Below are 27796 nucleotides of genomic sequence, written 5' to 3' on the forward strand. Positions count from 1 at the left end.
TAGGCATGGGAGCTGTATGTGAGACTACTAAATGACCATGCGTAATGTGAAAAGGGGTCTCTCCTATTGATTAAAGCCCTATTCGCACCACATTAGTATGATCTAGGGACCTTGTGTCATTTAGAAATACCCCCCACATCTGAGTTTCATGTGGCACATTCACACGGGATAAGCAAAGCTTGCTTTTACTCAAATTTACTGAATTATCTGTACCCCAAGAGTTGGATACCTGGAGGCGTGCGGAGGACAGCCAGGGCTAGACCGCCGCACCGCACTTGGGTCGGGGATTCCGTATCTTTGAGGGCCAGGCCCTGTAGCCACATTTTTTTTTCCAACTATGGTCACACCAAGACCCACCCTTCAATAGCAGCTCAATTGGTTGGGGATAGGCGTTGACTTTGAGTGGTTAAGGTTAGGATAGCAGATTGGTCAGGGGCTAGGACCTGTACAAATCAGGTTATGTCACCTTGCGTAAGCATGGACGCCTGGCCAATAGTAGTGTGTGAATGCTATTGAAGGGCGGGTCTTGGCGGGCCCGGTAGAGGTATTTCAGAGGCGCAAACCCTTTTATCCCCACCGCGGCGGCACCCACACAGCATCACCGTCAGCCCTCGGACGAAGCCGCAGGGAGCGCTTTGACTCGGGGACAGAGGTCTCCGGTCGGGCAGTGGTCCAGACTAGGTTGGCCATGAAAGGCCGCAAGGTAGGATTGGGCATCAAGAACCGGTTCCTACTTGGAATCGTTATAAAAATTACAATTCCAATGGAATCGTTTCTTTATTGGAATTGTTTGGAAAATTTGGTTTTGAATCCGATCATTGGTTTCAAATTTAACACGCGGAAGCTTTGGTTTCCGTAGCGTCCAGGCGCTTGTTGTGTTGCAGCCATGGAGCACAGTAAGCAGTGCTCTAAAGTGTGGCTGAAAAAGCCCGGTAAAACTTTAAATAACCATTGAATCTAAATAAAATGTTACTCTTATCTGTGAAATAAGCTTGTGACCCGTTTCAACTCCACCACTCAAAGAATCGGAATCGAGAATCGATAAGAACCGGAATCAAAAGGACGATTCTGAATTGTTACAATCAAAACGATGTCCAACCCTAATGGTAGGTCATTTGCGGGGGCATTTTTTACTTGACAAATTACAGACATGGCCGTTTCGCACAGGATTAAGATCACAGATCACCTCCGTAATTATTACACATGACTAGAGGTCACCAGGTAATACTAATCCCGTACGAATAAGCAACAGATAATTATTACATTTCAGCTCATTGTTTGGATTTTAAGACCTGCAACTGCACTGTTTTGGTCCAGTCTGACCATCATTGACATCCTATCCAGCAGCAGACAGCTGTTTTATGTAGAAAAAACGAATAAGTGGACACTCCACTCCCTCGCTCGAAGGCTCTGTGTTTTATGTTAGCCTCACTAAATATACATACAGCACATTTCTAATCCTGTTTCAGAGTCACATAGTTCCTAATAAACTTATATTTAGCTGCAAGGCCAACTACACACTCACCCACTCTTTCTTTTCATAATTTGGCTCAAATATCAACCTGTTTTTTTTCTTTTCTGCTGCCGAGCCGCGCTGTTGCTATCACTTATTTTTGTGTTTTGTCTCGTCAAAGTGTGAAAATGTACACGGAAATAAACACAACCCTAGGCATCACCCAACCAGGAGAGGAAAGAAAAAAAACTTCCCTTTTTGTTTAATGCATTCCTGTATTTCTTTCATAAGTATACCTCCTCACTCTGGTGGCATATTTTCAATCATTATTAGAATGCTGGCAGCCCAAGGCTTGCAGGCTTTAACCTCTGGTATGTTTGGTGTGTGATAAAAGGCGAAGGCACTATCAATCTTTATTGTCTGGCCCGCACACTGTAATTGCATTCAATAGTCCACTGATTCTCTTGTCTGCGCTAATGTCGGGGAGCAGAGAGGAGCCAGATGCTCTGACTGCACACACAAACACATATGCAGATAGACACACAGGTGCGCAAACACACAGTTCAAGCTTTTATATCAAAAATAAAATAAAAAAATACTCACGCAAGGGTGCTCATACTGGAAAATGCACCGGGAGTATGCTCTGAAACACACACGCGACACACGGGCCGCGCTACTTGGCCCCGGGTTGATAAATTGTTGACAATATAGATTGTGAGCAGCTGTGCTTCCAGAGTGTATATAGAAGAAGATTCATCCTCTAGTTTGCCAGTCAGATTGTTTATATATGTCTGTACAGTTATATACATTATATGTGTGTGTGTGTGTGTGTGTGTGTGTGTGTGTGTGTGTGTGTGCGCACGCTGGTGATGTCACCGCTAGGCCAGGTCATGTATTATTCAAATTTAAGCAAGGGAGGGGAGGGAGGTAAGAAAGAGGGGTGGAAGAGCTGGAAGAGTGCCAAACACTCGATTGGATCTCAATGAATAGTAAAGAGGCAGACAGCGGGAAGGGGGGAGAGAGAGAGAGAGAGAGAGAGAGAGAGAGAGAGAGAGGGTTGGAGGAATCTGGAGAGAGAGAGAGAGAGAGGAGAGTGAGGTGGCACGAGTGAAAGACTGGACAGAAGAGGAAAAAAAGACATAGACCTGTATGACAGTAGATGGAGTTATGTGAATAGCCTCTTGTAATACTTCATCCACACTCTAATGAAATCCAACTATATAAGCCGGCAGAGTTTACCGGAGTATGAAGCGTGTTTGTGAGCTTTGTTTGTGCATATGTCTGCTTGTGATTTGCGCGTGCATGAGCGCTTTCATTCCATATATATATATATATATATATATATATATATATAACCAATCCTTGGCAAGCGCCTTCAAGTCAGGTGGCAGTGCATATTGCAGAGCCTCACACTGTGGCCAGCCTCAATAAGACACACACGCAGAGCTCCAGGTAATAGATTCGGGGCTTGTTGTCATATCCACACAAAGGCTCCAACCCCGAGGATCAAGCCGGAAAAGCTGGCCTTTGATATTGGTTATGCCGAGATCACTCGTACGTTGTTTTTGTTTGGCTTCTGAATGACACATGCTGTACGAATATATATATATATGCATGATTGTTGTTTCTTCTCTGGTGATCTGTCAGAACTTGTGTGAGGGGAATTCACAGCCGTAGTTTACAATGTCTGTGGTTTTGTATTGGTGGGTTATATATGGTGCTAATTACTGCTTTCAGTGGTACTGTTTTTGTTGCACTTTTAAGTGGGCCAAGGCTAACAGGCTAACTAGCATTAAATCCCACTTGGCTGGGCTCTGTCCTCCATCCTACAGTCATGCAGTCATACATTAGAGGTTGGTTATTTTTTTTTGGCCAGCGAGGCGAACAATCTTGGCACGGATCTGCCGGGTTTACCATAAGATCATGATCATCCATGCAGCGCTATACGTCCACTTTATAATGTTGTTCACCGCTACGACTTCTTTGGGCTGCTTGTGTGCGCATACATTTGTATGTTACACACACACACACACACACACACACACACACACATTCACTCAGAGCCATTGGGGCATGCAGCTTGCACACTACATACAGTAATACATTGCTGAATATCAAAGGAAATTACCCTTCACCTTGGTGCATGGATCTTAGCGTGTTCCTTAACCAGAGGAATGGGCTTTGAACCAGGCAGATTCCCCCAGGGCCCGTATCCCGGCCCCTCCCAGGAACGCCACGCCGGATAAGGGCCGTAATTCCCACTTTTAGGTTTCCATTAATCTGATCCTGACACAGGGGAGACGGGCTGCTTTGCATATCGCCTTCCCAAGATGGAGGGCTATTTACATGATCGCCTCCAGATTGAATATGATCAGTGGCCCACCTCCTCCACCGTCCTCTGCGGCTGAGACGGAGAAATGCAGATTTCTTTTTTTCTTTTTTGCAGCGGGGTATTCACTGCATTATCACGGATGAAATATTATTCACTCAGGTATATTCGCTATAGCGTTTTCGATATGTCTCAAGTTAGACTTGATGGATATGTGTTGCGGATATTACGGCGCCGTGCTTGATTCCCTTGACGAAGGCCAAATTTTCTTTTATGAATGTGACAGCAGAGATGGATAGATTGACCCATTTATCATCGCTCACTGATAGCGCTAATGTGAAGAGGACTACCTCCCCTCCCCTCCCTTTCTCAACAAATGTGAGGAACACCAGTGAACAGTGCTCCATTTGAAACCGTGAAGGCAAAGCCCCATGTAAATGTATCTGTAATGAACGCTGCGTACAGGAGGTGCATTATTCTCTTTCTGCTACATTTATTTCTGAATATCAAATGAATATGATAAATGTGGAGTGAGGGGGTGGCGGGGATGCGGCGGGGGAAGCAAAGTAAGCCGAGGATATGAGATGACTGATATTGTTATTACACCACCGACGATGAGCCGCAGAAGTTGAGATGGTGTGAGACTGTAGCGTAGGGGTGAACACACACACACACACACACGTCGTATCCTTGTCCGTCTGTCATTACCCATCCCTTGAAGTACCTTCAATTTTTTTTTCAAGCCGAGACACAATTCCACAGTCATGTGAGTCCCAGTTGTGAGCTGATACGCAGCGAGGCAACAACAATGGAATGCGGGGGAAAGAAATAGAATATTACTGTACAAACACCACCGCTGTTTAGTGTGATGAAAGAGCAAATCCTCGACTCAAACGGCGCCGGTGAAATATTGGTGACAAGGCGGAGCAAATGTGCAGGCTCTTGTCTGTCACTTCAAAGTATCTCCACTCTCAGCAGGGAAAGTAGTAGGTGGCTGTAATCAGACCAGAGGTGCAGCTGCTTTTCGTGTGAGACACAAAGGTAGAGATGCATTTTTTCCATCACAGCCTCACTTCCGTTACATTATATAGGATGAGGTCACAGAATGTGTGAGCCACCGTCCGACTCGATAATCACCCACCAAGATTGTGGGCGAGGCGCTAATTGTCACTTCGGCACACACACTTCATGTAAACAGTGTGATAGAAAGCCGTCGTGTGTCCCCAGTCACTTTGTCTCAGGCTGTCTCGGGGCGCAGGAAAAAACATTCGAGCTTCCCTCTAAGTGCATTTCATGCTTTTAATTGACACCGTTGCATGTTAATTCGAAGCATGTCACGGATGTGTCACACCAGTATGCCGCCAGTGTCCGACCTCATGTAATGTCGAATTACATTCCTGCTGCTCATCGCCGTGACAATAGATAAGCTTCTCCTAGGCAACGCCAGGCGGTTCAAACAGTCACGTGTAGCTGAGGTTGATTTTTTCTTCTTTTTGTTTGTTGGCCTCTTCACTTAGGAGGTGGCCAATAAACGGGCTGCATGATGTTGTTGTTGTTCTTCAAATCTGTTTCCCTGCGTCTGATCAATTTCTGTGTGAATCTCTGAATCTAATTCTTCCTCGCTTGGACTGTATCATGTATCACAGTAGGAATGGTCCATTTGGACCTTGAAAAAAATGTCAAAATACAAAATACATCTGCATAGGCCAGGGGTCAGCAAGCTTTGCTATCAAAAAAGACATTTTGGCCATAAAAATAAATTAAAAAAAATCTGCCTGGAGCTGCAAAACATATGAGCCTTGTGATAAAGGTAACAGCCTATTAAGTCTAAATGAGCATATCAACATTACTAATAGGTCTAAATGAGCATTTATTAATATGGTGATATTTGTAGCCATTTTTATGGCCCTGTCTTTTGACCATTTGATCTAATTCTTAAAAGTACATTTGCTCTCTTTCTCTCATCCCCAGACGGATACCTTTTTAGCAAATGCAGTGTGTTTGTTCTGGAAATGTCTTTCAGTATTATTTTTTTTAGATTTGGAATCCATAGTGAGTCTATGTAAACTCAAGACCGCTATTGCAGTTCGGCAAAATGTAGTAGTAGCAGGCTGGCCCACTGAAATGTTATGTAGCCTAAATGGAGAATGTAAGAATCACTTTAGGCCTACAACAATGATACCTGATAACTAAAATGTTAAAAAAAAAATACCCCAGCTAAATTACCCCTGGCCTAGGTAAACAGCTGCACCTTCACTCCTTAAAAGATGTTCTATAGCAGAACATGGTTCTGTAGCCTTAACCTAGCCCATGTTGCAGGTTAACCACCACTGTTGATTAATAGGTACATAAAGCACTCAACATATGTTTATCATTGTTAAAAATGTCTCAAAATAGTGTTAAAGGCCAGTTTTTGTCGTTTTTGGTATTAGTGGGTTTTTTAACGCAATTCGGTGATGACGTCACGTTGGGGAGACGTGCCTCAGCCTAGTACTAGAACTATGGTGACTGACTGGGATGAGGAAGAGCTGTTTTTACTGTCAGTGAATAGCACCGAGTGAAAGTCAATGTTTTCTTTATATTTAGTGACAGCGATCATGTCGTTAGTTCAGATAAGTACCGGTAAACTTATCTAGATCTAGAAATAGAAGGCATCATGTTAGCTATGGGCTAACTTGCCAGTCCCACCTGTGAAATCCCCCGACGTTGTAAACACATTTTTGATTAGATATCTCACGTTTTGATGGTAGCCTACTAGCTCCAGTAAACAACATATTTGCCTAGTGTTTATTTATTACTTGGACGGGGATGCTGTTCGGCTTTTCACAAGTTTAGACAGCTAGCTAACGCTACGCCGACGTTTTGCTAACGTTAGCGCAACAGCGTTAGCCTAGACGGCTAGGTAAATATTACGACTGCCTTCAGAGTTTCCTATATGAGATCCCTATGAGATGGGTGGGTTTTTGTTACGTTACACACAAAGCTAACTGGCTATAGTTAGCCTGTACGTATGCTAGCAGAATTAGCTAACGTTGCGTAGCCAGCCAGCTACTTCGGCAGTAGTTTCAGCGAGCTAACCACGACAGCTAACACATCCACAAGTGTCTCTATTTCAAACATCACTACAGATTGACTGCTTTTAGCAGCAGAGGTTGATTGTGGGCGACAATACTGTTGTGGTTAGCTCTCTGAAACTACTGCCGATTGCCGAAGTATGCAACGTTAGCTAATGCCCGCTAGCATACGTAAAGGCTAACTATAGCCAGTTAGCTTTGTGCGTAACAAAAACCCACCCATCTCGTAGGAGCGAAGCTTAACATTTAATTCAATAAAAGTTTGGTACAAAACGAGCACTAACGCCACAGGTCTTATGTTGACAACATGGACGCAGATATAGGAAACTCCGAAGGCAGTCGTAATATTTACCTAGCTAGCAGTCTAGGCTAACGCTGTTGCGCTAACGTTAGCAAACGTCGGCATAGCTAGCTGTCTAAACTTGTGAAAAGCCGAACAGCATCCCCGTCCAAGCTGTGTTTCACTTTCCCTCCAATATTATTATACACATAATAAAGACACATGGACTCGGTCGAGACCAAAAGCCATATTTTGCAAGACCAGTGGCACAGACCGAGCCCATAGACAGTGAACCGAGACGGGGCTTTCGTCTGTCGTCTCCCCAACGTGACGTAATGCAATGCATTGTGGGGGAAAAGGGAATCATTGCAAACCGCTGTAAAATAGCACAACTTTTTCGTATTTTATTCCATTTTGTCATATCCATTGTATTTGATGTTGTTGGGTAACAGTTTAAATGTTTATTACCAACAAGCAAATTGCGCAAATTCGTTAGAAAATAAACCCTGCAAGATGGGCTTTAACCTGTTTTATTGCTGCTGTACACAAGACATTCCAGGATTTCCTACAGTGATGGCTCTCAAATGCCACTACTTACAACTTTTATAAGTGCCTATACACTTACATCACCATCATAAAGGGGTGATGGGCGCTTAAAAGGTGAAAAGCATCCGTTTTCTTTCATTTCACTGAAGATAGGTCAGTAGGGACAGAGTGAGCCAATGCAAGCCCCATGGCAGACAGGGCACCAATAAGCAGCATACATATGCCACAGCAGTAATCTCTCTCTTGTTTCGGTCTTAAATAGTGCACTTTGGAGGTATTCTTTCTTTGGCCAGCTGATAAGACACAGGCAGTGTTAGGGGAAAACAAAACATTTTGATTTGCCATTTGAAATGGACACTTTGGCACCCAAGACAAAGCTGAGTATGGCCCTGGTTCACATGCTGGAACCAGACAAATTAAAAGAGTCACTACACCAAAGCAGTTAATATGATTAAGTACCAATTTAGCTCAATTTGAACAACATGGCATTTTCACTAAGCCACTTCCTAATAACAAGTACTATGCTTCTGTCACTGTGGTCTTTGCAGAGCTTTTACAGACAACTGATAGTGTACACTGATGACAGCACCTTGCAAACACTATGAGGGGAAATTAGAAGGATGCATTTGCAACATTCAAAGAACAAAGGCAAAGACAGACATATGTACAATCCAATAAATTAAGCTGAGCTTATACTTTTCTGTCATAGCCAAGATGTGATGAGATGTCCAATGCCATGAGGGTCCGTGCGGACCTGTGTAGATGTCTATGTTCAGTCCAAAATGTATGGCTGTGTAGACCTTACGGGGTGACTATACTTGTGAGTACATCTCTGCTTATAGACACACATATTGTAATAAAAGAAGACCCATACTGTGGCTGCTGTCCATTGTACTGTCCCTCTTAAAATATAACCCTTAAAGAATCTTTTCAGCTTGGGATTACAGAGAAGGATCACATAGCTATAACCTACACATAGGCCTATATTTTCATATTTAGAAGCCCAGTCCATGAATTTAGTGTTGGACTTTCATAAAGTTGAGGGACCCAAAAAGAGACAAAGAATGGTCAAAATCGAAGCAGCAGAGGCTGAGATATTCTGACTTTTAGGCTTTAGTACTGGATCATTCATTTCCCATAATGCAACTCAAGAACATTTATTCATTAGACCCTGCTTACCTGAATTCCCACGGCCCCAGTTTGTAAAGCAAGCTTTTTTGTAGTAACTTTTACCCAAGCCAAGACATTGATGAAATGAAACTATGACATCAACTGGGTTACTTTTTTCAGACTTGACAACACATTCTCACGCCCAACTAATCTGCACCCCTTTGCATCATGTTTTAACGCTCTGGGTCAGGACTGATTTCGGGTCATTTTTCAACGTGCAGGGTAAAACCACTTAGTTAGGGTTAGGAAAAGATTGTGAGTGGGGTTAAAAAATGAGTTGGGAGTGTTACGATTAGGGAAATGGCGGACCCAAAAATGCAGAGACAACAGGGCAGTGGTGAGCTTGAGGATTTAATAAAATAAAAAGTGATACAACAAAAGGAGTCCTGAAGAAAGCAGACAAAAATGGTACCAAAAACTGTTGAGGAACGAAAAGACCAGGCATCCAAAACTAAACTGGCACACCGAGACAATGGGGTAGACTTACACACACAATGATCTAACAAAAGACAAAGCCAACACTGAGACTAAATACACAAGGTAACGTGGGTGAAACAAGGCACAGGTGACACGAGGGCTCAGGAACAGGTGAAACACATCAGGGCAGACAATCACAAAGGCGGGAAAACACAAGGCAGGAAGTAAAACAAGACATGACATGGGAGAAAACAGACTACAAAATAAAACAGGAAACTGAAGCATAAAACATACACAAGGATGAAAATAGGGTAAAATGCAACAGAGAACACAGAGACAGTAAACAACAAGGAAACGGGGAATAAATAAACACAATACAACAGGAAAACTATAACAGAAAATCACAACCATGACAGGAAGTGAGGACAGGTTGGACTTGACAAAGTTCCCTTCAGGGCCACAATAGACATTATACAATACATTGACATGTAAAACCAGTGCAGGATTTTACATTCATTAACACACCTGTGGTGCAAATGGTTAAATACTGTATGAATTTAAATGTTACATTGATCTTAAGTTAACATTTCATTCGACCTAGCTTGCTAATGTTGCCAGTTACCAGGTACCATGTGTTTCTCCCTTACTTTTACTAGAGCATTGATCAATTGAGAGATGATGCAGCAGCTGGTAATTACTGTGTTCACAATGAACATAATGCAAGCTAACGTGAATATTCGGTATGGATTTACAATGAAAAATCACGCAGGGCAACGTCATTTGCTTGCCTTCACTGAGCTAAATTGCTGTGTTCTAAAATCAAAGCAAATTTGAAGATAAGAATCCTCTTAGAATGATATTTTACAGCTATACAAAGGACAATTTGCAAGGCGCTTTGAGATGTGTGAGTAATACGAAGATAAGATGGATACTTCCAAGTAAACAACCAAACTGCTGATTAGTATGCTGTTTTGTCTTTAATTTATTGAATCTGACATGGTTTACCAAAACATCACACATTTTACAGAACATTAGTAAACTAAAAACATCAGTATGTCATATGTTTCACTGAGTGATAACTGAAAAAGATTCGGGAAATTAGTAGTGATCATACTGTTTGGACAAATACTCCCATCTGGCTCTGTGACACCACCACTTGTCACCAAGGTCACACAGTTGTCTCAATCTCATTTGCACCATTTTACAGTTCCAAGTGGATCAAGACAAATTCAAAATGGCCGCTGCAAAATGGGACCTGCGAAAGCGGATGATTGTGTGTCTCACACTGCTGTATCTGGTTGAAGAGCGATAGCACTGGCCCCAAGAATAGCTCCAAATTATTCATAGCGAGGTATGACAAGCTCTGGAGAAAAATATGACTGTGTCTGAGTCCATTGCTGCAGGCCAAGGGAAGAGATTAAATGTAAAGCTGTTAGCCAGTAATACACTATCAGATCAAAGGACAGCAAACTATCACTGAACAGCAACTCTGTGACACGGGGACAATATCCCATAAATAAATGGTCATCACCCACTTCTAAATCCATTGATAATCACTTATCTACTTCCATTATCAGGACATAAAAGTATGTCAAGAAGGTGACTGACCGTTGAATTGTGTAAGCATTACTGAGTGGCTTCAAACAACAAACTTTAGAGCTTGGGGAACTTATCAGAATGAAGACGTGACTAAAGACAGCACCAATTGCAGTCAAAAGTATTATTGTTCTATGTTTTGTTCCTGATTCACTGTAGTGACGAACCCACAAAATCATCCAACTCTGCAGTTTCTCTCCGCTCTGCAGAACTTTTTAGCCACTTTTAGCTCATTGTTTTGGTTTTCTAGTGCACAAATTCCGCTTTCTTCGACCCCATTTCAAGCCGCAGAAAACATCTGTTTTTAGTAAAGAAGACTAAGAGTCTACAGGCATCGTATCGGCTCTGTAACGTTATACTTAGGCATAGCGGTGCTTTAAGCTAAATGCTTTCGTCTGCTTGCTAACATGCTGATGTTAGGTAGGCTTATAACGTTTGCCATGTTCATTAGCATGCTAACATTTGCTAATTGGCACAAAAGTCAAAGTACAGCTGAGGCTGATGGGAATGTCATACGTTTTGTATGTATTTGATCATAAATCAAATTTGTAAAATTGTAATTGTGACTTGACAATCGTGCTAAATGAAAAGTTAGGAAACACCCTGAGTGGGACATACATGTGTGTAGCAAAATTCTTAGCAATCCATCCAATTTGCTTATTCACAAATGTCCACTTCATTGTGGTGCTAGAGGAAAAGTTGTGACCACCAACATCAGGATGATACATAGTCTGGGTTTGCTCCACAAAATGCCATGGCAATCCATCCAAAAGTTATTGAGATATTATAGTCTGGACGAAGCCGGAGCTCTGATAAATCCACCCAGCACCAAAAGGTAGCAATGTTAGTTGGTGAGCATAGTAGAGCACTTAGTAGCTACCTTCCTCTTTCTTTGTGTTGCCATTCTAAACTCCGGTAGATTTATGCAGGGTAAATCCAGACAGCTAGCTAGACTATCTGTCCAATCTCAGTTTTCTGTTGCACGACTAAAACAACCTTTGAACTTACACGTTCCACCAAAACAAGTTCCTTCCCGAGGCTATTTTTGCAGCGGCACCGTGGCTCCGTCCGGCGCTTAGCACCGCCCAAGACGATTGTGATTGGTTTAAAGAAATGCCAATAAAGCAGAGCATGTTTGGGCGCCTGGGTAGCTCACCTGGTAGAGCAAGCGCCCATATATAGAGAACGCAGCGGCCGCAGTTTTGACTACACCCTGCAGTTCCTTTTCTGCATGTCGTTCCCCCCTCACACACACACACGCAGTCTCACTCTCTTACCCACTCGCGCACACGCACACACACACACACACACACACACACACACTGCTCACTTTTAGCCCTCAGGCGTTGCATTTGAGAGTTTCATTTACTTGATTAAATCATATTTGCATATGGAAATGGTTTGGAAATTATATTAATTTGTTATATTAAAAGGAGAATTACTTTCTCATATTAAAGCTAAATCAGACAAAGCCTGCGAGAGTGACAGGTGATGATATTGAACTTTACTCAGTTGGCGCCTGTCGGCGTAACCACACACACACGCACACACACACAATAGATGCATGTTTTTTTGTAGGATATAAGTCAGTTAACTCCTGCTCGTCTCAGGTGGGTATGCATCTACGACCAAATCCTCCTCCTCCGTTTCAATTAAGACGAAGGTCAGTTGCTCAGCAGCGAACGGCAAGATTTTCCTCGACCTCTTGTGTTGTGTCCAGGTGTGTGTGACTGATGTAGCTCGACGAGACGTCACCGCGGGACAGATCTCCTCCTGAGCCAACTTAACTTATCAGGAACACGGACCAAAAAAAAAAAAAAAAAAAATCAGGCTAATTAATTAAGAACAGTATTAGAAGTAATGGGATATTATAATATAAATTGCTACATTCTGGAACCAATTTAATCCAATTACTGGAACCCCTCATGAATATAATACCTCCAAAATCACTCCGTCAGAGTCCAAAGGGAGATGTGTCTGACTACTAAGACTGAAAGAGAAAAGAAAAAGGAAAAAAAAAAAATAAGCTGCTCCTTTTTAATGGCGAACACCAACGACGATGAAAATTGTTAAGAGGAACTGTTAATTTGAGCAATAAACCTAACGATGATTTTTTTCTTCTCTTTTTTAATTGACATTTCGACCATTTACAACCTGAGTAGGTTTTGTTTGAGCTCCCTTGTGCTTGATAAAGATGAATGACTGGAAAGGCTGATTGGTGCTTTTTTCCCCCCTTAATGGCTTCTACCCAATTTAGAAAAATGTCTTAGAAGAGGCAAAATAATACTATTCTCCAGCAGTTAAAGTGGAGTGCGTTTTAGAGGAGTAGATAGGATAAATTGACATAAAAAAAAATAAAAAATAAAATAAAATAAAATCATAGGAACTTTACTGTAGAGGCTCAGAAATCATTTCATGAGGGATAAATCCACGTTACAGCATATAAAATGATACATGAGTGCTTAGGAGAAGATTTAGAGTTAGGTGACAAGACTCTTACTGAGCATCCTATAAATGGGAGCAAATTGCAAAGCAGTTTTTAGAGTAACATTCCTTGTCTCAATGATGGGGGCTAATATACTTTAAACCTTCCTACCATTTTGTCATTGCCGAGTAGTGGTGGAAGAACTACTTACGTACATTATTTAATTGAGAGTAGTGCTACTACAATGTAAAAATGCTTTATTACAAGTAAAAGTCCTGCATTAAAAGCAAAATGTTCTTCTAATATTTGAAGGTGCTGTACTGAAAAACAAAGTGGGCTGGGATTGCCTCCACACGGCTCTCATAGAATGTTCCCCCAACTCGTCAAATACTGACGCTTTTGTCACATCCCTTCGGCATCTGATACCGACGCACAAGGCACTCACATGCACGCACTCACATGCACACGCAGCCAGCTATCAAAACAAAGAACACAGAAGCTCATATTGCAACACACAGAGGGAGTGTGACATCATTCTCAGCTCAGGACACCATTACGCTGCATACATCTGCACTTGCCGTTCCATTGTTTTCCTTGTGCTCTAAGCGATGTTATTTCTTGTTGACGTTCGAAGTATTGTCGAACAAAACGTCCCGTTCTTCCCGCGTGTAACGGAACCATACGCCCACCCACGACCCTTTCCTAAACCCAACTGTCCCGTAGTTCCCGCATGTCACGGAACCGTAAGCCCAACCACAACCTTTTCTTTAACATAACTGCGTCAAAAGGGACGGCAATAGTCCCGCCCAAGCGTGTTTACTTATAGCACTAAAGGGACGGCAATTGTCCCGACCAAGCGCGTTTACTTATTACGCTAAAGGGATGGCAATAGTCCCGACCAAGCGCGTTTACTTAAAGTGCTAAAGGGACGGCGCTAAAGGGATGGCGCTAAAGGGACGGCAATAGTCCCGACCAAGCACGTTTACTTAAAGCGCTAAAGGAGACTTTTAGCGTCAATAAGAACGACAAAGGCACCTGACCAAGCGTCCATATTTTACGAGATGGGTGTGAGAACGTGTTGGAAACAGACATGAACGCACATTGTTGAAGTAGCATACGTGCTAATGCTGTAGCGGTAATGGCTCAACGAACTCCTTCTTGTTGGCTGTTGGCTGGAACACTGTTTGTTTTTTTGAGCTTTGCCTCTCTGCTATGAGCCGTGCCTCGCGATTTTTCCGCGGATCATGTATAGGCGGCGTTAAAGTACTCAAGCACATATTGACGGAATGGCCTCTGTCAGTGTTATGTAAGAAATCATTGACAGTGGTGGAATATAACTGAGTACATTCGCTCAAGTACTGTACATAAGTGCAGTTTTGAGGTGCTTAAATGTTTCCATTTTATTTTTAATTGATCCTTGTACTCCACTACTCAGATGTAAATATTGTTTTAAAGTATATGTGATGAGTTAAAAAGATATGATGGACTGATATGGATTAAACTACCCAGCAGTATATACAATTGTTACATTAAGCACCACTGGACCAACTACAACAGTAAAGGGGCTACTTAGTATTAAAGTAATTTCCATATATTATCCATAAAAGACCAATACTTTCAGACTGCCCTACCCTGGCTGTGGCATTCAGACACAGGCCCATTGGTTCCTACTGAAGATGCAAATCTTAAAAAAACACAAATGTATAGTTTCACTTTGGAAAAAAAAAGCTAAATCATTTAAACAGCTGGACAAACAGGAGGAATAAGTGCATTTGTTGGGGACTAGTGTCGTAAATATCGTACAAACCCGTTCATGACATGTATTTACCTTCACAAAAGTGCTCGCTTTACCAATGACAGGCTGAGATTAATATTCTAAGTATCTGACAACATTATGGAAAGGATTTCTAAGGAGGTCGGCCTTTCTGTTAAAGAGTAAGATCCTTTTTTTAAACATAAAAACATCCGTGAAATTGTGTTCGCTGAACCCACAAAACTCTATGTAAATAAACAGTAATTTGAGCATCGTAAAATATACTTCATTCAAAGTCGACAAAAACAAAACAAAACCATAGAAAGCCGTTTTGGGTCGTCTTTCCACTTTTCCAACCATCACAACTCTAGTTTTTGTTGAAATAAACACATAGTTTACCGATTTACGTGTAAAAATACGTTGGCTCTATACACGCTAAAAGTATTGCTTTTTTAAATGGAGTCTGGTGGGTTTAGCACTAGCGAACGCAGAGCGGTTTCTGGTTAAACAGAAAGATCTCAGAAATTTTAAAAAGGCCTATCGCTGTAGGGATCCTTAACATAATGTTTTCAGACACCTACAATAATAATTTAAGCCTTTTAGTGGCAAAAAAAGCACTTTTAGTGCACCAAACTGACGCTGAACATTTGCCCCATAGGGTTACATTGCAGCCTGGTCTGTGGTTGTCGGTTACAGCGTTCATGCTTTATACTGGTTCCTATCAGTCACTTACACACAAAAACATATGAAAATCGGGTCCAGGTTGAAAAGAACGGTAGTTACCCTTTAACATAGGTTGGTTAGATCAAGGTAACACTTTCATCGCCTGTATGAAAAGGGTTATTGCCGACCACTTAGTTTGGCATTCGTGTGTATGCTCATACATGTGCATAAAACCCATCAGAAGCACTGACACGCTTCTACAGGCTGGGAAGAAAGTGACTCTAAAACTTTCCAAAAAAGAAATGAAATTATTTTACAGGAAAAAAACAAAACTTGGTTGCGCTTTTAATCAGCGACAAATTCAACCATGCCTTAATGCATATTTAATTACATCAACTTTGCCTTTTTTTCTATCAAAGCGAGAGGGAAGATCTCGTTAAACGGAGGCATATGGACGTTAGTGTGAAATATTGAGAAGTATATGAAAGAGGAGCCCTGTATTCCCCGGTGGATACCTCAGACAATCACTGCAAAGAGTGGAGCGGAATGAAGTGAGGTGCTTGTTGTTGTTGAGAGAATTCTCTGCTCGCCAGTAAAGCTATTATCCCATACTACCAAATACAATACAATTTGAGTCAGTTCAGTTTTATTGGTACTCTCACGAGCAATTTAGCAGGTAGTGTTGGAAGTAATAGAGCAACATCTCATCCCACCTTATTCACAACAATCAACAGATAATGCAATACTAGACCATGTAATTGTAATGGTAGATGCAGTGGAGAAACACCATACACCAATGCTGCTTTGGTGGTATTATCATATCATATCACTTAGACATGGTAAATATCCATAATATATTTCATCTGAAATGCCTCAACCCTCTGAGGTCTAAGGGCATTTTCATACATACTGTATCTTCTTAAATTCACCTTTTTAAGGGTATTCTCATATAATTGATGCCCATGTGTTTCATATCAAAATGTTTTCGGAACAAACTTTCTGCTTTCTGTATAGTGAGTCCCGAATCGGTCCTAGAGCAATGTGTGAAGAGGTCATTTGGGCCTAAAGCTAAATTCTTGAAGTACGCTTTTTGAAATTCTTCAAATCTCTTCTGAAAACCAACCTTCACTCATGTGGACGAATACGTTTTGGTGCTTGAAATGAGTTTACCATAGGTTAAGGTTCACAAAAACGAACGACAAACACGTCCAAACCCCATTTCTGCTCTGTATAATTGCTGGGATATTATTAGAGACATTGAAAAAACATTGTTTGTCGCGCCCACGTCAGTCGTACTCAGAGGGTTAAACAGCTTTCTACTATCTGTTGCTGTTTTTCTGTCCAGTAGATTAAAGAGCCCCTATTATGCTTTTATTTTGCTTGTCTTGTATAAAGTACAAAAAAAACATATTTCACTCCAAATGGAGCTTTCTCTCCCACAGACAGCACTTGGTTGAAAACGGCTCGCCCACAGTCCTGTTTGAAATTCCTCAATTAGTGATGTCACTGATTGAGAAAGCCAGCCCAGTTTTTCATATGTAGGTGCTGCCTGAGTAAAAGTTCAGCCCGCCCAGTGGCTTGTTTGAATTTGGTTGACCAATCACAACAGAGTGTGCCAGCTGACCAATCAGAGCAGACTGGGCTTTTCAGGAAGGCGGGCCAAGAGCTCAGAGTGTTTCAGGTGGAAGCGCTGCAGCAACAGGCAGTATGAGAAACATATGTTTTTGAACTTCAAAGCATGTAAACCTATTCTAGTAAGAGTACTCCAAGAGTACAAATATGACGCTGAAAAGGAGTATAATAGGGGGCTCTTTAAGTCATCTCTCCAAACAAAAATACACACTTTAGTTAGGGCTGTGGTAATAATGTTAAATGCAATGACTTGTTGGACCCTCTGATTTTAATTTAGAGAGAACGATCAATGTCTCAAAAAATATTTAGTTCAAAAATGACTTTGTTATTGGTTTTAAACATTTTCTCCATCCTTAATCAGTTCTTTACAGCATTGTAAAGACCCAACACACTCTCACAGCATTACTTGATGCTATGTTTCAGCCATTAAGCCCCTAAAACTTAAGGTAAAGTATTTCTCTTACGTTACATATTTATGACAAAATAAGCAACTATAAAGGTTTAAAAACAGCCTTTCTTTCGTAATTTATTTTATTTCAAACAAATAAATAAATAAATATACACACACACATATATATATATATATATATATATATATATATATATATATATTTTTTTTTTTTATATAAATATATGTGTAGTAACACCAAAATGAAAACAAAAACAAAAAAACAATAACTATAAGGTGTTACAAACAATATGACAATATGACGAAGCTGAAGCTTGTTATTTTTCCCACCCCTTATACAAATTATAAACATGAAGTTCATTATGTGTTCTGTATGTTGAGCAAATTTGGGTGGCTGTTATAATGCTATGTGTGTTGTGTGTAATGCTTTGATCAACTGTACATAATGTTAAATAATTATGTCACTTTCTTTTTCTGATTGAATTCTCCTCTCAAACCTAGCCTCAAATTTTTTTTTCCAATTCAATTTTATTTATAGCATCAAATCATAACAAGAGTTATCTCGAGACACTTTACAGATAGAGTAGGTCTAGACCACACTCTATAATTTACCAAGACCCAACAATTTCTTTAATTCTCCCAAGAGCAAGCATTTAGTGCGACAGTGGTGAGGAAAAACTTCCTTTTAGGCAGAAACCTGGGACAGACCCAGGCTCTTGGTAGGCGTGTCTGACGGTGCCGGTTGGGGGTGTGATGAACAGTGGCAATAATATTCACAATAAAGATAATGGAACTATGACTAGAAATAGTAGTCGTAGTAGTTTATGGCGTAGCAGGGCACTGCAGGGTGTAGCAGGACGTAGCAGGGTGTAGCAGGGCATAGCAGGACGTAGCAGGGCGTAGCAGGGCATAGCAGGGCACGGAGTTTGCCCAACACTGCCTAGATGTAAGCTGGGTCTGATCTGTTCGCAGCACGGTGCGCAAGTACTAGTGTCATGAAGCGGTTAAAAGCCATGGGTTTGGGCCGCCCGTGTGAATTGTGCAGCGCCATTACATACAAAGTCATGAAGCGGGTGCCAGTCAAGTTTGCCATACTTACGTACTATGTTAAACGCTGGCCCCTTTGGCTCTGATGTCAGCCTTCACAGCGGTTCAACCTCCACCAGTGTTTGTGATTGAAGTCATTTTTAGCGCAGGTCTTTGGCAGGAGGCAGAGAGGTGAATCTGTTTGAAGCTGCTGATTCTTAGCCACATTTTTTTAGCCATACAGCGCTAATCACATCAATGCAAGCCTTTCGTTACCGTGTGTACGTGTGTGAAAGGTGTGCATGTCTGTTTGTTGGTCCAATGTTTACTCATCTTCCCACATGAGCTAACTCTATATGTGACTACTATATATATGCTTCACTGACAATAGCACTGGTGACTGTGTGTGTACATGTGTGGCTTTGTATTTAATAATGTTTTATATATATATATATATATATATATATATATATATATATATATATGTGTGTGTGTGTGTGTGTATGTGTGGGAGGAGATTTGGCCCTCTTTGCTTTGTGATTGTGACTTTATTAAAAGGTGTTTGTTCAGTCGGGTGGCAGAGACACAGAGGCAGCTAAAATGGAAAGCACATAATCTGCACATTATACACATCATGTGTCAAAATATAGAAGAGTGATTTATGTGACAATCCCAATCCATGACATTTGGCTGCTTTATGGTATCAGAATGTAATGATAAGTATCATTTATTATAAGCACGGCATGAAATTACCATGAATTGGTAGCCAAATTCTGCTGAATGGAGGATTTGGTTGTTTATCTTTCAATTATTTCATCCCAGGGAACATTGTAAAAATATCCAATGAGACATTTAAGCTAATATTGCGCATAAAAACAAGTTTAAAAAAAAAAATGCTAGTGAGGAAGGGAATTTGTTAATAGTACAATTAGGTTTATTTCAAGTTTTCTTTATTCAGTAAAAGGTAACTTACTGTAGTTATATACAACTAAATGGGCAATTTATTGCTGTAGCTTCCTATACAGTGTTTTGCAGCTCTGACAGTAGTTTCAGAATCATTCATAGCATTGGTCTCTCGAGATTTTAATGTTAGCCACAGGTATGAGCAGCTAACAAAAGCAATGCACTTTTGATAAGTTTAGTGCAAAAGATTCAATGCTTCAACAAATTCTTATGAACGGGTTTGTATTATATCGTACGAAAACTGATGCTAAACAATTTGTATAATATCTTACAAAATGATGGCCGACCGGTCACTCTTAGGCCGACGTGACAGTTCAGTTTAGCCACCAAAAGGTGACTTTGAGATGTCTACCGGTCACCGTAAGGTCATTACAGTGCTTTTAACATGTCTATGCACCAAAACAACTAGTCAAGATTAAACATTTTTTTTGGTTTGGGTTAAAACACCAGCCCCCTTAAGTAAAACTTTGAACATGCCATTTCCTGGGTGAAAGTCTTCTGTTTTCCCCTGAAGTTCTTCCGGGACACGGACTTCACAACAGTTTTCAGTGGTCACCTCTGTTCAACCGTCACTGTCTTCAGAACCAGCTGTCCTGTCAACCTCTTCACCATTTGAATAATGTGAGGAAGTCAGGGGATTCAAAATAATCTTTGGGTTAACTACATGACAAGTATATCGGAAGTAAAGTGCATTGTTTGTTGTTTACTTATTGACTCACGCGGTTATTGTATTACCTCTGCCCACCGTAGCTCTATATGCCAATTGTGAACTTTTTAGGAATGGGGGACATAACTCAGGCGCAGACTGGAGAAGGTGGTAAAGAATCTTATTTATTTGAAGCAGTGAGTGTGGGCTGGCAGTGGGGGTAAGATGGCTGGGTCCGAAGATGGCTGGGCTGGCAGAAGGGGTGCTGGGTCCGAAGATGGCTGAGCTGGCAGAATAGCTGTTCCAGTGCGTGGCGTGGTTATTGGCAGCAGAGGATTCTGAAGGTGGGTTATTTCGAGGACAGAGATCTTCCAGTAAGTAACGTCAGGAAATGGAGCAGACAGGTAAATACAAAAACAAGAAACTAGACTAAATACAAATCTCGAACGCTGATGAATACGCATACTCAGCGGTAAGCAACAATCCGGCAGGGAGAGGAAAGACGGGCTAGTATTTGAAGGCAGTTGAATGAAGCAGGATGAGTAGCGGGTGCGCTGATTGGGATTGGTGCCAGGTGTGAGGAGAGTCTGCAGGGGGGGGCATGTCCACACACTGTGGAACATGCAGGCGGAAAAAGGAACACAGACAGACAGAAAACCAAAACACACCAAACACACGGCAGGCATAATAAAATGAAGAAACAAAACCCATCCACACACACACCAGACTGTTACCGTGTAGAAGTCACGGCAGGCGGGGGCGTGACAGAACTGGAAAGTTTGATTGATCATTAAACGGAGTTAGTGTGGACTGTGGAGTGATACATTTTGTCGCTGTCGGGTAAAAACCTTGTATGTCCAAAAGTGTTGCTTCTCAGAAAATGAAAAAATAAAGGCTTATTTGAAAACACGTTATTGAGCTATTCACCTCGCCTCGTCGCTGTTTAAATATTTGTAAAACCCACAGACTTAAAGGGTGACCAATAGAATTGATTTATAAAAAGAAATGAGTAAATATGGAGATACAAGGTTTCTGCCCGACAGAGACGATTTGTGATTGGCTGCCGTAGTCATGAAAAGGCATTAAAAAGATCATCTTCTGGCTGTAATCTGCTAACAACTCTTCCTAGTTAGACAGCTAACACATCACTGTTCTGAGGAGATGTTAAACTGGTTTGAAGTTAAAGACTAAATTAGGGATGCACCGAATCCAGATTTTTGGGGTTTGGCCGAATACCGAATCCACTGGTTAAGATTCTGCCGAATCCGAAACCGAATACCAAATCCTCGTCCCATCCTCAGTCCATGAACACAGTAAACACATTAATGAAGTAAACAGTGACTGTCCTTCCTTTGCCGTACCTGAAGTTGCTGCATTTTGGCTGCTGTCTGTAGATTCCTTCATGCACAACTCCTATTCTTTCGGATGTTTCATACGCAAATGTTGTAACAGCAGCGATGTTGTGTATAGTTTAGGGTCCTCGCCACCACGAGACAAATCGGCATTGCAAATTGAACATGTAGCTGGACTTGAATGGCCTTCCACCTACGAAAATACCTTCCCGTAGTCAAAAGCGGCGTCATTACGTCGACCAGCGTAGTGCGCGTAGTGCAAGCGTAGGGTTTGGTCGAAAAAAATTCTAAGGTTCGGCAATAACCGAACCCCGTCAAAAAAGCCCAATATTCGGCTGAATCCGAAGCCGAATCCTGGATTCGGTGCATCCCTAGACTAAATGGAAAGTTTAGTAGAAATGTTCAGCCATCATCTCCATATCTACTTTCACTATGTTGTTAAAAGTGGACTAAAATAGAAGCAACACACCAAAAATGGAATGAGTGATGTGTTTGTCAGTATAAACTGAAACAAATTCATTCCTTGCTTTCCCAGCTAGATGTTTTCTCCTAAAGTGCTATTTCAAAAGCATTCTCTTGCAGTGTCTTGAACTGATCACACATGTGAGTGAGATTATGCTCGCCCCCAACGTTTTGCCTCATTTCTTAAACCCTCTCTGTGTGGTTATGTCAGGGCCTCCTGCCATACACCTCTCATGCTGGACGCCCACAACTGATGGCATGTAATTGAGCCACTGTAATTTCTAGTGATTGACCCAGTGGGCTGGCTATTAGCAATTGTCAGCTGTAATGATAGATCCCTTTAGCATTACAGAGCCGTCCCCAGTGTCCGCACCCGCTTAACTTGTTATTTATAGATCATGTCAGGCCTGTAATAAACATAAAGCATAAAACTGCAGCTAATGTGCTGCTAATGAAATCTGGACATGACTTTATGAATTGAAATAATTCACAGGACTGTTTCAGTGACGCTGGGTACCTCTAACTCAGGAAAGGTTAGCACATTGTGTGTGTGTGTGTGTGTGTGTGTGTGTGTGTGTGTGTGTGTGTGTGTGTGTGTATGTGTGTTCTTGTTTAACTATATTCGTGGGGTCCAAAGACCGGGAGTCCAGTATACTTGTGGGGTCCGGACAGCTTTGTGGGGCCAAAATGCTGGACCCCACAAGTTTAAAGGGCTGTTTGAGGGTTAAGACTTGGTTTTAGGATTAGGGTTAGAATTAGGTTATGGTTAGGGTGAGGGTAAGGGTTACGGTTAGGCATTTAGTTGTGATGGTTAAGGTTAGGGTGAGGGGCTAGGGAATGCATTATGTCAATGACATGTCCCCACAAAGATAGTGCCACACACTATGTATATGTGTGTGTGTGTGTGTGTGTGTGTGGTTGTTGACATTGCTCAAGGATGCAAGTCCCCTCTTGGCAACTTTAAAAAATAAATAAATTAAAAGTATATTTGTAGTAATATTAAAGAAAAAGACCATTTTTTCATTCAACCTTTATTCATGCTCAAGAGATCATTGAGGGGCGACCCTCATTTAGATAGATAGATAGATAGATAGATAGATAGATATTTATCTAAATGTCATTTGTAATGTCATTGAGTCAAATTACAAAGACAAAACATAAAACAACACATAAAACACCATCATAAGAAAAATAAAAAAAAAAAAGAAATCTTTCTGAAACATTTAACCTTAAAAGTAAATGTTCTATTCTATTTTTGTCTATTTTTAATCACCAGAAACAGAAGTCCTTGATTGGAGGTCCCCTTTTGGTAATGTTGACATGTACGTGTGTGTGTGTGTGTGTGTATGTGTGCGTGTGCGTGTGTGTGTGTGTGTGTGTGTGTGTGTGTGTGTGTGTGTGTCTGTGTGTGTGTGTGTGTGTATGTAGAGAGAGAGCTGCCTTGCTCATTTGCAAGGTGTAAATGTACAGCAGCACAACTACAATGCAGTAAATGGGACTCGAATTTGCTGTGCTAAACTGTTACTCTCTCTTTGGATAAGTGGTTGAAATAACTACATTTAGTCTTTTTTTTCAACCAAAAGTATGACCTCCATACTTCAATAGTGAAATCACTTGTGTGAGGAGTGCATTTTAAGGGAGCCATCTTGGATCACCGTGGCTTTGGTTTTGCTCCAAAGAGCTTTTACTGTGATGAAACTTAGAACCTGACGCTATGTATTATTTTTTTTATTTTTAAATATAGTAGATACAGAGGTTCCCTGATCATCTTCAAAAACAAACTGTTCAAAAAACATCATTATATCCTTATATACTATTCTGAGCAGCTTGAATAACCTCGACTCAAACGTGAAATGGTGCTTTTCTTATTTTGGGAGAGTCGCTACACTACTGAAGGAATTCCATGTAGTTAACCCTTGTGTTGTCCTCGCATCGACCATGCAATTTTTTGTTTGTCTGAGACAAAATTTAAAATGAATCCTTTTTTTTCAATATTTTGGTCGTCTTTTTCGACACTTTTCTCGCTTTTCCCCCGATGTTTTTGTCACTTTTTCTGATCTCTCTGTCGATTTTATTTCTGCGCCTTTTGACGGTTTTGTGTTTCTTTTTTTGTGTTTGGTGTTTAAAGCCCCCAACATCGTCTTCCAGGCAGCGCTGCCTGGAAGACACTAGGATTAGGCAATGGTTAGGCTACGGGTTTGGGTTAGGTTTAGGGTTAGGTGCCTTGAAGTCGACAGTCACAGCGCTGCCTTGAAGTCAACATTGGGGGCTTAAAACACCATTGAGGGTTTTTTTTCCCCCACGTTTTTGAATCTTTTTTCGACATTTTTGTCACTTTCTTCAATGTTCTTTTATGATTTTTTTTCTCAAAAGCTATAAAATAGAATCAAACACCCAAATTCAATGTAAGTAGTCAACTGATCATTTATTTTAATTATAAAAAGTTGTAGGGAACCCTCTGTGTCACTTTTTTTTTGTTGAAAATTTGGTTGAAAGAAACCCAAATTTCTGATATAGAAACTTTTTGAAAATGGGTCAAATTTAACCCGAGGACAAAAGGAGGGTTAAATGTAATCCAAACAACAACAAAATAGTTGGTGTTATGGTGTGTTTCAGTGGATTATCCTGGTTGCATTTTGCCGTGCTATATAGGACTATATACGTACATTTTCATGTAATGCAGGTTTTAGATGCACATAAAAAGAAATAAAAAAAAATACCTGCAGTCACTGGCCGCAAGAATAAGCAGTCTCCTGTTTTTGAATGCACAGCGCGTAAAATCACACAGAACTCGCACAGCTTTATGTAAGCCTTCCGACACACCAGTAGTCGAAACCTCGGCGCTATTTTACATGCTCACGAGCTCAGGGAAATCAGTTGTAAAACTGCAGCTTTTGTACATGTTTCCTCATGATCCCAATAAATACATTTAGTGTCGTTGGGATTTTTCCATGAGTTTATGTACTGTAAGTAAATCTCGAATAATGACTTGAGTTGTGTCTATCCTACCGTCTACTTTATTTCCTTATGCCAATATTTGATGTTGTCTTTTTTAAACTTTATCTTTGCACTGCTATAGTTTTTATATTACTATGTCTACATTATTCTCTTATATTGTCCATAATTAATGCTGGTCTCTAGACTCCATCCTTGCACTATTGGACTTATGACACTCTCAGAGCACCTTACCATTCATACTGAATCACAGGGTCAGTCCCTGTCCTATCACTGCAAGCGCCTCATGCTTATACATCCCTTATTACATTCATGTGGATTTTTTTTATTTATTTATTATCTTTTCTTTTGTTGTTCATATTATTCATGTGGATTTGTCATTTTATCATCCTGTTTATGATGTATGTGTATGTTGTCTGATGTCTTTAAGCTATTGGGACCTTGAATTTCCCCTTGGGGATCAATAGAGTATCTATCTATCTCTATCTAAGTGGCCGGACTGTCACGGTTTGTCAGGAATGGCTTGGACCCAAATGCAGTTTAGAGGATTTATTTAAACAAAAATGAAGTACATACCAAGAAATCCAGAAAAAACAGGCAAAAACTAATTCCAGAACAGAAGAACAGGATCTCAAAAAACTGGAACTCAGAGACAAAGGGTCGACTCCAGACACAAACAAACTGACAGAACGCAGCAACAGAATAAACTGATCCAACACCAGACAAAGACAAGACAGAAACTAAATAAACCAGATAACGAGGACTAACAGGGGACAGGTGACATTAGGCTGGGTGAACAGGTGAAACAGGTGAAACACATTAGGGCAATCACAAGGGAGGGAAAACTAAAGACAGGAAGTAACCTAGAAAAGACAAGGGAGACAAGACGGACTTCAAAATAAAACAGGAAACCAAGCAAAACAGAGAAACAAGACTACACAATAAAACAGAACCAAATACCAAAACCCTGACAGTACCCCCCCCAAGGGACAGATCTCAGATGTCAAAAAAAAAAAAAAAAAAAACAGAACACAAAGGCAACCCAGGGAGGGCGGAGGGGGACCGGAGGAGGGACGAACGGAGGAACCAAAAAAGTCAAACGGGGCTAGAGAACAGAGAGTCACAGGGAACAGAGAGCATAGAGGGCACTCAGGGGAAACAGAGGGCCGTAGAGGCCCAGGGGAAAACTGGGGGGCCACTTGGGGAAGGGAACAGGAAGGCCCCAGGACAGGGACAGAGTCACTGGGGCACAGGGAAGGCAGAACCCTTCAGGCGGCGAAGGCTGAATCCTTCCGGAGGCCGTCCGCGAAGGCGATACCCCTCCGGAGGTCGGTGGCGAAGGCAGCATCCCTCAGGCGGACAAGCAGGACGGCCAAGGCTGAATCCCTCGGGAGACCTGGCAGGCCAGCGAAAGCTAAACCCCTCTGTGGGCCGGGCAGGCGAAGGGTCAGCTGGGCTGGAGACAGGCGACAGGTCAGCTGGGCTGGAGACTGGCGACGGGTCAGTCGGGCTGGAGTCAGATGGCCAGGCAACCGGGGCAGAGGTTGACTGGGGTGCCCACAGGACACGAGGGGCAGGAGTGGGCCTGATCACCGACAGGACACGAGGGGCAGGAGTTGGCCTGACCGCCGACAGGCAAAGTCTCATGGGGGCAGAACAAAGGCAAAGTCACTAGGGAGGTCTCTGGGACGCCGGAGACCGGCAAGGCCTCAGGGACAGTCTCTGGGGCGCCGGTGACTGGCGAAGTCAATGGCTTACCCATAGACGAACCCTCTGGGAGAGCGGTCGACGTAGACTCTGGGAGGTCTGTCGACGTAGACTCTGGGAGAGTGGTCATCGAAGACTCGGGACGACTGGATGACTCTAGCAGAGCGGTCATCGAAGACTCTGGACGACTGGATGACTCTAGCAGAGCGGTCATCGGAGACTCTGGACGACTGGAAGACTAGCAGAGCGGTCATCGGAGACTCTGGACGACTGGAAGACTCTAGCAGAGCGGTCATCGGAGACTCTGGACGACTGGAAGACTCTAGCAGAGCGGTCATCGGAGACTCTGGACGACTGGAAGACTCTAGCAGAGCTGTCATCGGAGACTCAGGACGACTGGAAGACTCTTGAAGAGCTGTCATCTGAGACTCTTGACGGCTGCACGTCAGCGGAGATTCTAGAAGACTGCACGTCAGCGGCGGTTCTGGAAGGCTGCACGTCAGCGGCGGTTCTGGAAGGCTGCACGTCAGCGGCGGTTCTGGAAGGCTGCACGTCAGCGGCGGTTCTGGAAGGCTGCACAACAGAAGGTTCTGGAAGGCTGCACGTCAGCAGAGGTTCTGGAAGGCTGCACATCAGCGGAGGTTCTGGAAAACTGCACGTCAGCTGGTACTCTGGAAAGCTGCACGTCCGCTCAGGAACAATGGTGAACTTGGAAACACTGGTAGCCTCAGGAACAGTAACTCTGGTCCGCACGGACTCAGGACTGCTGGACAGCACGAGCTCAGGTCCGCTGCACAGTACCGGCTCAGGTCCGCTGCACAGCACACGCTCAGGTCCACTGCACAGTACCGGCTCAGGTCCGCTGCACAGCACGGGCTCGGAACCGCTGGTCAGCTCAGGCTCAGGAACACTGGTCAGCTCAGGAACACAGGTCAGCT

General features: G+C 42.1%; 1 long non-coding RNA gene across 1 annotated transcript; it reads left to right on the forward strand.

The window, feature by feature from the left end:
• The first annotated feature begins 433 nt into the window (after positions 1-433).
• LOC116044115 lies at positions 434-15752 on the forward strand. The gene is made up of 3 exons (XR_004103611.1): positions 434-445; positions 2834-2837; positions 15535-15752. It is a non-coding gene; the product is annotated as an uncharacterized LOC116044115 (long non-coding RNA).
• The last annotated feature ends 12044 nt before the right edge of the window (positions 15753-27796 follow it).

The sequence above is a fragment of the Sander lucioperca genome, chromosome 15 (assembly GCF_008315115.2).
Source record: "Sander lucioperca isolate FBNREF2018 chromosome 15, SLUC_FBN_1.2, whole genome shotgun sequence".
Classification (NCBI taxonomy): Eukaryota; Metazoa; Chordata; class Actinopteri; order Perciformes; family Percidae; genus Sander; species Sander lucioperca.